This window comes from Ostrinia nubilalis, chromosome W (genome assembly GCF_963855985.1).
Source record: "Ostrinia nubilalis chromosome W, ilOstNubi1.1, whole genome shotgun sequence".
Classification (NCBI taxonomy): domain Eukaryota; kingdom Metazoa; phylum Arthropoda; class Insecta; order Lepidoptera; family Crambidae; genus Ostrinia; species Ostrinia nubilalis.
The window spans coordinates 6,768,499-6,782,301 of NC_087118.1; the positions used below are offsets into that span (position 1 = coordinate 6,768,499).

General features: G+C 37.1%; 1 pseudogene; it reads right to left on the bottom strand.

Annotated features, from left to right (window-relative positions):
* Nucleotides 1–671: 671 nt before the first annotated feature.
* Nucleotides 672–13,313, bottom strand: LOC135086421 (uncharacterized; annotated as a pseudogene).
* Nucleotides 13,314–13,803: the final 490 nt, after the last annotated feature.

A 13,803-nucleotide genomic window follows, 5' to 3' on the forward strand; every position in this document is an offset into this window, starting at 1 on the left:
GATCCTTGGGCGCCACCGAGCGGATGTCCTTGGCGTTGTAGAGCCGCAGCTCCACGAACAGGTCGCCGGGCAGGCTGGCGGTGCTGCGCAGGTTGCCGTCCGCCACGCGGCGCGTGAGCACGGACTGCAGGCGGGCGGGCGCGGCGCGCGCTCTGCTGGCCTCGACGTCTTCCTCGTCGTCCAGCTCCAGCTCCCAACCGTCAGCCCGAGCTCGTTTGCGCTTCAACGCTGCAGGTCTCTTCGTCTCTTTGCCGACTCTGAAAAGATCAATCATCGATAAATAAATGTTAGGTACAACTAACATCTTACAAAATAATTAATATGACGTTTATAATATCTTTACTATCAAACAAAAGATGGGAGCAAAATTATCATCCATAAGAGATTTCTAATAAACTTAACTACCAGAACCAATCTGTGTAACTCTGTTAAGTATTGCATAATAACTTACCGCTTATGAACTTGTTCGTCTTCCGAATCGAAGAGATCTTTTTCAAGGCCTGCAGCAGACTTGCGCTTAGACGGAGGGGGCTTCTTTAGTGTCTTTGTTCTGAAATTATAACAAAAATATCTGTTTAATCACAAAGTAATTTTAAATAAACATACAGTAATCATTGGTGATAATACGCGAACTCAAGTTATACGACAGTCAAGCCTAAAATTACTTAAACTCACCGTTTGCTAGCATGCTCGTCCTCAGAATCGTAAAACACCGTCTTGCTCGCCTTCCGAGGTCGCTGAATCGGGCGCTCGTCGTCCTCCAAGTCCTCCCGCTTGCGGGCAGCTCGAGGCTTGGCTTCAACCTTGTTGTAATACTCAATGTCCGACCTAAAGATGATTTAATAAACATAACACACTAAATTAGCACTCACACAATAAACACAATCAAAGTGAATCAGTAAAAAACTTACGAACATGATTTTTGCAGGGAATCCTCTCGTTGAAGCACAATCACAATACTTTGCAGGTTCTTGATGAACACGGTATAATAACACTGATTTAATTCTTTTTAATGAACTCGGGGTCTCGATTTATACCAAAATTTTGCAAATTCAGACGAAGAAATCGTAAACATTTTTGTCGTAAAAGTTAAAAACTTTTTGATAAACTTCAATGCAAAACTGTGAAAATTAACATTGCGAAAAAGGTTCACAAGCACTGCCTAAAAATGTTCCTTATGATCAGCAAATATAAAATTTTACCAATACTTTAACGAAAAACAAAAGTTTCAATTTACAGCAAAGGTAAGCATGTGTGATCAAAGGTTAGTTTAGGTACAGTTAGCGTTAATATTTTATTAATAACAACATTTAAGAGTTACTTAATACATAAAAAATTTAGGTAGGTATCTCGTCTTTGAACGTCAATTGTATTTGACAATCTTTCAAACAAATGACACTTAAGCTAATATTAACACCTAACTTTTGATCGTTAACCTATTTTTGATTGCAAACTGTAGTAACGTGGAGATTACGGTTTCTGTTTTAGTTGCTTTATAACTTGCTTTCTTAAACTTTTGAAGAATATTTGCGTTAGTATTAGGTCAGGTTATGTTTTTAATGTTAACGTAAAAAAATTTACACATGTCGTTGCAGGTGACTGTACTTTAAGTTCAAAACTGTGTTGTTAGTTAAAAATATACGTGAATTGACATTATTTCATAATTAGAGTATTAGGGTTCCTTGTTGAACACATAATATTCAAACTGTATCCCGCCCATCGTCAGTCATTATAATTCTATTTACAATTGATGTCTTTTAATAAGTTTGTATAGATTTTGTTGTTTACATTTTAATGACTACCTGCATAAAGAATATAACTTAACATAAATACTTTTAATATTTTAATATCACCTACAACTCGTAGGTACTCGTAAAACTCGTACACCAGTGCTCACACTCACACACCACAAATACGCACAAGATTCGAACCCTTAACCTGGAATCACTACACCAGAGGGTTATAAAACTAAATCGTTCTTGGGTTAGCTAACAGTAAAAACAAATGAACGAGAACAAACCTGATCGAAAATCGTAAGAAGAACACACTAAAAAATTTTTTTGTCACAAAAATAAACGAAAGGCACCAGTCGCTTTGAATCAACTGTCATGGCGTAGTCAGAGGGGTCACTCGTCTACGCAGCCGCAACTTGTAAAGCCATCTCTTATGAATGAAATGAAATCAAATTATTTTAAATAAAAATTAAATTGTCATAATATGAAATTCGTTTAATTCTAAAGAGGAAAACAACATGTGCCTGTGGAATATCTAACAACAGCGTTTATCAAAATGCCTTATTTTATTTGTTTAATATTCTACAGAACCTTTTCTAAAGTAACGTTTCATAATTATTCATTATTTATAGCATTTTCCCACGACTTTGCCCGTGTGAAATTTAGCTTGTCACAGATCTTTATAAATTATAGCTTATAATGTTATTCTGATGTACCTATAAACAATAATACCTACTGTAAAGTTTCCTCAAAATCCTTTTAGAAGTTTTTGTGTGAAAGAGTAAAACCATCCATACATCCACACAAACATTCGCATTTATAATATTAGTAGCATTATTTCATACAAGCAACAGCTACCTATAATATCATGTTGCAGTATCCGTCGGGCTGACGCTAATACCAGGGAACCAAGTGCTGACAAATCAAAAATGAATCAATTCTATCGTTCATTTGTGTTGCACCAGTGTTATAGTGATCGCCATGGGTTTCGTTCGCACTGTCTTGCGAGGTTTCTTTTCTAGGTACTAATTATTTCGAAACAAGTAGGACGCATAGCACAATGTGTTTAGTATTTGAAACTAAGTTCAGATTATGTCGATACGACCAATCGGGCCTAAACGAACCACTCCATAGCGAAAGGATCAGGTTCAGGGTGCCGACATTTTCTGGCAAAAGTGAGAAGAACGACATGTGCTTGTCCGAACGAGGTATGAAATAAAAGTACGACGAATCGCGCTAGAATAAACCTTCAGCAATAAACAGGCTAAGCGGTTCCCATCGAGCGTGATCTAAACAGTGAAGTGCAGTTTTGTGAATATTTTGTGTTGTGTTGTGGATACTGAAGCATAGCTGATTACTGGTGAGTTTTCTGATTATTACAATAAATCGTTTGGTATGTATTGGGCATGACTAATTCACTTTTTTCGAATGAGCGATCGAAGAGAGCGAATGGTGAAGAAAAAAGTAAATTAGAATGCCCAATACATACCTACTCACCTGTGGCGCCATCTGTCGGCCCCCACTCGTCAAAGTAGTAAATCTCCATGTTGCCTGACGTAGTTGTGAACCCGTTCAAGTGCAGTATTGATGGATTAATAGCTTTACAAGAACTTCAGGTACAGAGCCCTGAAACGTAGAGATTCTGGGACTCAGTCTTAGAGTCATTGCACATTCGGGTTTTGGACGTGGTGCTGACTGGGCGTGGTTTACAAATTCGTCAATCGCTCCCAATCTATTTAATTTAGGCGTCTCTAGCTTTGTTAAAGTAATTCAGTAACTTTGATTTTTCTGTTAAATTTAACTGTGGACAATATTGATTAAATTACGAACCAGTCTTTACATTCTAGTCTATAGTAAAGTTAGTCGTTTATAATCAAATCAAATCAAATCAAATCATTTATTTATCAAATCATTTATTTATAAAACATAGGTAAATGTAGAAATCAGGTGGTACATAATAATGGGTAGAGCTCTATGTTTGGCCTATGAGTGGCATACAAATTATAAGTCCCATATAAAGATACAAACAAAAATTAATAGTTACATATAATAATAATTCAATGTCAATTTTTAGAATTTAAATTTAATGCTTACAAAACTATCATGTCAAAATTATATTACAAATTAGTATCAGTCAAATATTCAGTTAATGTATAATATGATTTTCTTATTAAAAGGGTAAATAGTTCTTTGCGAAAAGTGTTCAAGCTGGCGTCTCTTAACTTTTTTGGCAATTTATTATAAACTTTAGGAGCCATACAGTAAAAGCTTTTCCTTTTTAACGCGGTTTGACAAGTTGGTGCGCTTAAAGTGTGCATAAGACGTCTACTGGATAGAGTGGGAAACAGATGTAGATTTCTCTTGACAAAGACCGCAGTCTCGTAAATGTAGAGCGAGGGAACAGTTAGTATTCTAAATTCCTTGAAGTGTGGTTTGCAGCTGTCCCTCCACTTCAAGGATTTTATAGCTCTGATGCACTTCTTTTGAGCTCTGAAAACTTGCAGTTTATTGGTGCAGTTGCCCCAGAAAATAATTCCGTATCTTAAAATAGATGAGACATATCCGTGGTAAGCTGTTAGTACCGTTTCTAGATTTGCTATTCTGGATAATGTTTTTAATGCATATACAAACTTGTTGATGCGTGTGCACAGGTCGTTAATATGTGTCGTCCATCTTGTTTGATAATCTATGTGTATACCTAAGAACTTTGTAGAGTCAACTGATTCTACAATTTGGTTATTGCACCGTATAGTCAAGTTAGGTGTTTGGGTATATTGTCGGAAGTGAATTATTTTTGTTTTGTCAATATTTATGTTAAGATTATTCATGTCAAGCCATTCAATTACATTATTAAGAGTCATGGTAATTTCATTTTCATATGTCAAAATATTTTTACATTTTATTAAAATTGTGCAGTCATCGGCAAATAAAGTCATAGGATATTTGATACAGGTCGGCAAATCATTGATGTATATTATGAATAAGAGGGGACCGAGTATCGTTCCTTGTGGAACACCGTACTCTACATCTCTACACAGGGACTGATATTCTTTTTCTAGTGGCATTTGTTCGTTTATTTCAATGTTTTTCATAGTAGTGAGCTGCTTTCTATTACTAAGGTACGATTCTATCAGATTCAGAGCAATTCCACGTATGCCATAGTGGTGAAGTTTATGTAATAGTAAGTCGTGCTTGACATAATCAAAGGCTTTTGACATGTCCATAAATAACTGCACATATTTTTTGCCTTTCGTCTATAGAGTCAGTTACGAGTTTCAATAAATTATGTATGGCCATATTTGTGGATTTGTTTTGTCGAAAACCGTATTGATGTGAGGTGAATACATTGTGTTTTTCAAAAAAAATGTTAATTCTAGTGTATATTGCCCTTTCAAAGACTTTTGACAGTACAGATATAAGAGCTATAGGTCTATAATTAACCATATTAGTTCTATCGCCTTTTTTAAAGACAGGCTTTATTATAGAGGTCTTAAAGGCTTCAGGTTGTGCTTCAGGGAATATTCCTTGACTTAGGCACAGATTTATAATATATGATAGAGCTGGGGCAAGATATTCAGCACAACATTTCATTGCTGCCGTACATATATCATCATAGCCTACGCTAGCTGTATTTTTAAGAGACAATATAATATTACGAATTTCAAGATTGGATGTTGGTGTTAAAAAAATAGAGTTTATGTTTGACTAGCTTTCCGCCCGCGGCTTCGCCCGCGTGGAATTTTGTCTGTCACAGAAAAACTTTATCGCGCGCGTCCCTGTTTCAAAAACCGGGATAAAAACTATCTTATGTTCTTTCCCGGGACTCAAACTATCTCTATGCCAAATTTCATCAAAATCGGTTGCGAGGTTTAAGCGGGAAAGCGTAACAGACAGACAGACAGACAGACAGACAGACAGACAGACAGACAGACAGAGTTACTTTCGCATTTATAATATTAGTTGGGATTGAGTTAAAATGTCAATTTTGTTAATTTTTGATGTCAATTTTGATGTGTTTTTAATTTGGTCAATGAAGTTATTATTAAGTGCATTTACAATGTCAATGGGGTTCGATTCAATTTTGCCTTCATTATGGACAGCTTTAATAGTTTCCCGCGGTATGTTATGTTTGTTTCTATTAATGATGGCCCATGTAGCTTTAGTCTTGTTTTGTGATGAGTTTATGGTATGATTGTTTTGACTCTTTTGTGTCAAGTTAATAATTTTTTTGAGCCGTTTTGTGTAGTTTTGTAGTCGCTCTTTGTTCTTTAAAGTTGGGGATTTCCTATAGTGCCAAAGCATTTTTCTTTTATTTTTGCTACACAACCTAATGCCTCGAGAAATCCATTTCTGCTTTTTTCTAGCTTTTATATTGATAAATTTAAAAGGAAAACATAGATCGTAGAATAGACGTACTATCTCATAAAAGTAGTTGTATGCTTCATTAGTGTCAGTGATTCTATATAGTTCAGAAAAGTTCAAACTGCCTATAGCATCACGGAATTTTTTCACGTTATCTGTACACAAATCTCGTTTCTTAATGCGCCATTGGTTTATCAGAAATTTGTTATTAACAGGGCATTTTAACAGTTGTGCTGTATGATCTGATAAGTTAAGATCTAATACCTCTGATTTACAGCGCCACATGTTAGTTGCAAAATTATCTATACATGTTTGACTGCTAGGTCTAGTCGGTTGATTAATCTGCAACCTGAGATTATAATTATGTAGTAAATTCACAAACTCTATACACATTTTATTTTTGTTCAAAATGTTGATATTAAAATCTCCACATAGTACAATTTTTTTGTTATTAAAATGGCACAGATAGTCTAACAATTGAGTCAATTTTTCTAAATATAGGTCGAGATCAGAACTTGGCGGTCTATACAGTGCGGCTGAACCATTTAAGAACCTAGTAAGGGACATGTTTTCAGATTTTCGTTTTTTATCATAAAGCTACATAATATTAAGGTACCTACCGAATACAAAGACAGAAATTGCGATCAAACAACTAGAAGCCTAAAAGGCAAGGAACTCCAAACCTAGTAACTACACCACAAACCCAATTTGACCATTTTAAAAAACCAGTAAGTAACATAAACCATTTCGAAACCTAGTAAGTGCATGAACATACTAGGTTTTATAATGGTCAATGGTTACTGGGAAATGAAAATTCGTGTCCACCCACCTCCCGACCATAAAAAACCTAGCATCACTGGCAACACACACTGATCAAAGACTTTTGTCTTGAGACACTGCGGTATTTCGGACGTGAGAATATTGCGAAGCTTCCCGAACGCTACCCAGCCGAGTTGGATTCGACGATTGACCTCTTTCTCGAAGTTGGACCTACCTAACTGGACTGTTTGTGCCAGATCAACAACTTCGAGTGTAGTGTCTCCAACCTTCAGAGGAGTGGGTACAACACGGGTATTTCATGATTTTTGTCTTGTCCATGTTCATTTTAACACTACAGTACACGCGCCCCCTTTTTTACACCAATACACGCGCGGCCTACTCTGGTAAGCCAATTTAAAATCACTGTTAATCAGTTTGTAAGCAATTTATGAATACAATTAGTATGTAAATGATAAAAGTGTTTATTATAGTTCTTTTATGATCAAAGTTTATTTAAAAAACTATTTAGGATCAAACATTATACACGGATTTAAAAGTTGTAAATTTTTTGGACCAAAATTGCACTCTGAGATCCATGTTAGCAAAAAATAATTTAATGAAAAAATATGGTTTGTTTTTTATCTTTCATAGTATTCAAGACTTTCTAATGCTTAGTACATGGGGTAAATCCGTTTTTTGCAAGTTTTCCATAATTTTTTTGTCGAGTGATTTCGGGCTTTTGAGTAGACTCGCAGTTTTGACGGCCAATTTTAGAAAAGTGCGCAGACACTGGCGACCCAACTTTCACTGGCTTATTGACAAATTTAGTAAACGAGGCTTTCCTGGAATGCCAGCTCTCTGGCGCAAGTTTAAAAAAAGTTATAGCGTAAAATGTTACCCTGGTCTCCCATAGTAGGCCACGCGTGTACTCTAGTGTTAAGACCCACTTGTTGAGAGGCTCTACTGAGGCCATCGAGCATTGTGCTTAGATCCTCCACGGTCTCAGCCATGACTACGATATCGTCCGCGAAACGAAGGTGGGTGATATACTCGCCGTTGATATTTATGCCGAATCCGCTCCAGTCCAGAAGCTTGAAAACATCTTCCAGGGCGGTGGTGAATAGTTTCGGACGTAGACATGGCTCAGAAGTGAGATGGGTCTATAGTTTTTAACAAGATTTTGTCGTCTTTTTTGAAGAAGAGTATCACCACACTTCTGTGCCATGCCGTAGGCGTTTTTCCCTCGAGTATGACGGAATCGAACAGCCTCTGAAGATCCTTTTACCGGCGTTCCGCCTGCTTTTAGAAGCTCAGCCGTGATTCCATCATCACCCGGTGCCTTGTTGTTTTTCAGCTGGTTGAGAGCCATTCTAATCTCGTACAGACTGAAGTCCGGGACATCTTCGGTGTAGTGTAGGGTCAATCTAGCTCTTGGCTCTCCGGCTAGATTTGTGACAGGTGTACATACACTCGTGTATAGTTGTCCGTAGAACTTCTCAACCTCTTCCAATAACTCAGGCCCCAACGAGATGTTTCTGCCATCCTCGGTCTTCAGCTTCGTCAGTTGGCTTTGGCCAACAGACAGATCCCCTGCGAACACTAGAGCCTTTGGTACGCTCAATCGCCTCTTTAATACGATCTGTATTAAATTGGCGTAGGTCGTGAGTCAAAGACTTGGAGATCTGTCTGTTAAGATGCCGATACTGAGCAGCATCTTCAGAGGACTGCAGAACCAAGTTCCGTCTCTCTTGCATAAGTTTATTGGTGAGGTCAGAGATCTTTTTGGTTCCTTTTGAACGACGGTTTTAAAGAACTTAGACCCAGTCGTTTGGACAATTTCCACGAACCTGTCATTGTATTCGTCCACATTTTCACAGTCTCCTAGGCATTCGAAACGATTTTGCTACTCGAGCTGAAAGGTTTCGGGGTTTTGGAGTTGGATGGGCGCTGGGTGGAGCGTAGACTTCATCAGTCGACGCCTCTCCAGCTTGGGTCTGATATTCAATGTGCCTCTTACCATTCGGTGATCACTTCCTGTTTTGACCGACCTATGGTAAGATTGAAATGGACCCTGACCCCAATAACCATTTTAAAACCTAGGAAGTGCGCTCATACTAGGTTTGGAATCTGGTTTTTACGAAGTAAAAAAAAAAAGAAAACCATTTGAGTGTTAGTAAGGGCCATAAAACTTGCTATTTAAAAGTTAATTAATTAATTTATTGTAAAATATATAGTTAAATTATTAAGCTTCAAAATAAACATCAAAAAGTTTTCAAAAGTTTGAGTATACCAGTATGGTAAACGAAAATGTGTTTTTTCGCGCTCCTGTAAAATTTACTCCGCTGCTCTTACTAGGTTCTTAAATGGTTCAGCCGAGTGTGTCCGGGCTTGTAGTGATCAAACTTTAAGGGCGAAATCTTGGGACAATGAGGATCATTTCGATTTTTAGCTGTGAATGCAGATTTATAGGGCTAAGAAATCCTTAATACACAGTCCAAAAATTTTTGTTCTACGACAAAAATTGACGAAGTTATGGCCAAATTACTAAAAAAGTTCACTGACCGCCCGGCGCGGGGACGATGACGTCACTATATCCGATCCGAACGCTGCCGGCGTACTGCGTGGATAGAAAATATTTTTTTCTAGCCAAACTATCAGTTTTAGAGAAAAACTTGTAATGACATTTATTCATCAGAATAAAGTAAGTTATCGATAGGTAATTTTAAAAAATAGAAATTGTGAAAAATAACGCAAAAAATCCATACGCTCATACGATTCAATGGAACGCAGAGACGCGATTGGGGTCTCCGCGGTGGTATATTTGGCGATTTATTCAAATAGTGTTCATAAGTGTTGTTAGAGTCATATCTTCTTCTAAGTAAAATATAAAAATGTATAAGTATTAATTTATTTACTTCTAACAATAAGGTATAGCTGAGGCAGATACACTCTGCCTAGGCTACAAGACATTGCTATGAAGATCATTTCGATGTACACGCAATACCTACCTGTTATTTAGTTTTTCTGAGTTAAACCTACGTACCTATCTATTCGCCGTTCCCATGGGCGGGCCAGCTGCTGCAGGAAAGGACAGCTGCTCCTTCCTGGAAATCTATTTAATCTTAGCCTAATTTAAGGTCATAAGCTGGGCATGATGACTTCCCCCTCGCCAGAAGTTGGGTATTATTTACCCCCCCCCCCAGGCCCGAAACTGGGTATGACTTGACCCCTCCCCCTCCCCCCAGGCCAGAAGCTGGGTAAGGCTAGCCCCTCCCCCCAGCCCATAGAAACTGGTTATGACTTGACCCCCTACCCTCCCCCAGGCCAGAAGCGGGTAAGGCTAGCCCCTTCCCCCAGTCCATAAGCATAAGCTAGGTATGACTCCCCCTCGGCCAGAAGCTGGGTATGACTTACCCCCCCCCCCCCCCCCAGGCCAGAAACTGGGTATGACTTGCCTCTCCCCCCCTCCCACCAAGGCCAGAAGCTGGGTAAGGCTTGCCCCTTCCCCCAGGCTATAAGCTGGGTATGACTTATCCCCCCCCCCCCCAGGCCAGAAACTGGGTATTAGCATCATAATTATTATGTATTATTATGTTCAATACAAACAATCATTAAGTTACACTCACCCCAACCGCGTCTCCGCATTGCATCGAATCCTATGAAAATGTGGTTTTTGGACATAGCGATACTTATTTTTCACAATTTTTATTTTTAAAAATTACCGGTCGATATGTTACTTTATTTTGATGAATAAATGTTATTAAAAGTTTTTTTCTAAAACTGATAGTTTAGCTTGAAAAAAATATTTTCCATCCCAATAGTACGCCGGCTGCGCTCGATTCGGATATAATGACGTCACGCGGTCCTGCGTACGTTGACTTTTAGCGGCAAAAACGGCCTATGTTTATTACTTAATATCTTCGTAAGTAATGGTCCGATTTGGATAATTCAAAAAGATATATCTTTCTTATGTCTTAAAGATTAACGTAGATATTAGTTTTATTGAATTTTCTACAACAGTACTGATCCTCATTTTATCGATTCGATTTAACCGCTGGGAAGGGGTATCTTTGTTCAACAATTACGTCGAAACTAATAGACGTAGACTAATAAATTTACATTTGTTTTGTAGAATAGCTCAAATACTAATAATACAATGCAAATAAAACATACCTTGACGACCTGGTTTTTCTTGTGTTGGAAAATAACTGAAAAAGAAGTGAAAAAAATCATGTATTTTTCTAATTAAATCCATTCTTACTCCCATAAAATGTATGAAACTTGTGTCTGTTTTCTACTTCTACTAATACATAATTTTATTGGCTATCGCATGATATAAAATATTTGCTTATTAATGTTAAGCTACACACGCTTTCACTTGTTTTTGAAGGAAGAGGTGAAAACTAAAAATTAAAAACTTAAATCCTTGTAATTTTGCGATAAATGTGTCAAGACCCAAATTTGAAGTGTTTTCGTCGATAAAATTGTCTATAGATTACGCCCTTAAAGTTTGATCACTACATGCCCGGACACACTGAATACACATACAATAATTATATTGGATAGTGTAAGCTCTATAGCACAGCACTCTATTACACTTTTAATACAATATTTATTTAAATCGATGGTTCTACATTCATGTTCTCTGCGAACGAGAATGCATGAGCCTCCTCTCCGGCTATCTCTAGAGTAATATCCGACCAATTTAAAATTACACAGTGACACATTGATTGTATCCTCATTGAGCATGAAATGTTCTGTTATACATATTACATCTAAATCACATCCAGCAGAATATAGCTCTTCTATTTGAACAGATAGCTGATCTATTTTGTTGAGTAGGCCACAGATATTCTGGTGAAATATCTTTATACAATTATGGGAAAGAATATTTACACTATTTTGGCACTTTGAGTTTTGGGACATGCTATTACACTTTTTTAGAACGAAAGGAACGAAAGGAATTTTCTTCCTCCGACTCAATTACATTTTCCTGAAGGGTCATTACTTTTGAGTCGGAGAAATCCTCCCCCTGTTCAAAGTATGCTGTGTTAATAGTTGCAATAAGTTTATTTATGTCATACAATATAAGTTTTTAAAAGCGCTTTTTTAAAGCCTATTTGCAAAAATAAATGAATTTTATGAATTTTTATGAATTTTTTGACCTCGCATGTTAATTTTGCCAGAATAACTTGAGAACATATCATATAAGTAACTTAAATTTCTATTTGAGTCTAATATGTAGCAGTATTCATATTTTAAGTTATCAAAGTATAATAATTCATTGAATGTTTCTATTCTTTGATTGTAAATATTAGCTTGGTGGAGTAGTTTAAATGTAGGTAGGCAAAGTATGATATTTGTGTGTTGCACAGATAGTAGTTCCTTACGTAATTGTTCAACTATTTTTTTATAATTTTTTGATACATTAAAATCAGTTTCCCCTAAAAATAATATACAGTAATCTTGATAAGTATAGTCAACAAGTTTTCTATTAATTCTGTTTATTAGTTGATGTATGTTGGCTCCAGGCATTCGATAGTGACACATATCATATTTCTTGAAGTTTGCTGTTATGGCCTTCGATAGCTCACTGCGGCGAGTGTTGCTAATAATGCATATTTTGGGGTTTACACCTTCATCCTTGTTAATTGTAGCATTTGATACGGTTTCTTCCTCTATGCCAAATCTGTGACTGAAGTGTGAATTTGAGGTGTTAGAAAGTGACTTGGTTAGGCTTCTGATTTGGTTATTTAATTCTCGTATCTCATATTTGGCGTTGTTTAGTTCACTTTGTAAGTCAATGATTTGCTGTTCCAATGTTCGTACTTTTTCTAGGGGGAACATTTTACCTTCTCTATAGGTGGGTGGCGGGGTGAACGTTCTTAGTACTTCTGGAAGCCATGTAGCACGTCTTTTCTTTTTCTTTTCAGTTCCAAATGTAATGTTTGACGATGGAGTCGATTTGCATATGGATTTTAGAACAATAATTTCTTCTGATAATTTATCAATTTGCCTTTTTAAGTCAGAATTTTCTAGTATTTTGTTATCAAGCTCCTCTTGCGTAATTTCTAAGTTTTTTTGTGTGTTTTGAAGTTCCATGCTGATATCTTTCAGTGTTTGTTTGATATCTTGTAGCGTTGCAGCGTTGTTAAGTGTACAATCCAGGCTTCTAGACAATACATCTGGAGATACGATGGAGTCATTAGACAGCTCATCAGTAAGAATTTGCGAGTCGTATACGCTAGACTGTTCATTCTCAGATTGTCTAGGTGTCGATTGCTTAGATCTATTGTTCGTCGGTGTCATTTCCTGATACTGCATTGCTGTGTCGCTGCTGGTAGTTATCGGGTTATGTTTTTTTCTCATTGTTACATTGCTTTGAGGTGTTACTTGTTTATTTGGTTTTGATTGCGTGCATTGTGTGCACTTCCATTTCTTCTTTGCATTTTGATCCATCATGCGATATAATTTTTCAGAAAATCCTGCACAATCAAATTCCAATCTGCGGTTACAAGTCATACATAATAGTGTATTTTTCACATGAGTTCTATTTTTGCATATACAGCAAGATACCACTGGCGACATCTTGCGGTCACCGATTGCATTTCCCGAAAATTGTTGTTGTTTCTTTGTAGCCATAGCGGTTGTTTTAATAATCCTTGTTAAACAACAATTTGCCAATAACTGCCCTCTATCGTGAAATCAAAGTTACTGAATTACTTTAACAAAGCTAGAGACGCCTAAATTAAATAGATTGGGAGCGATTGACGAATTTGTAAACCACGCCCAGTCAGGACCACGTCCAAAACCCGAATGTGCAATGACTCTAAGACTGAGTCCCAGAATCTCTACGTTTCAGGGCTCTGTACCTGAAGTTTTTGTAAAGCTATTAATCCATCAATACTGCACTTGAACGGGTTCACAACTACATCAGGCAACATGGAGA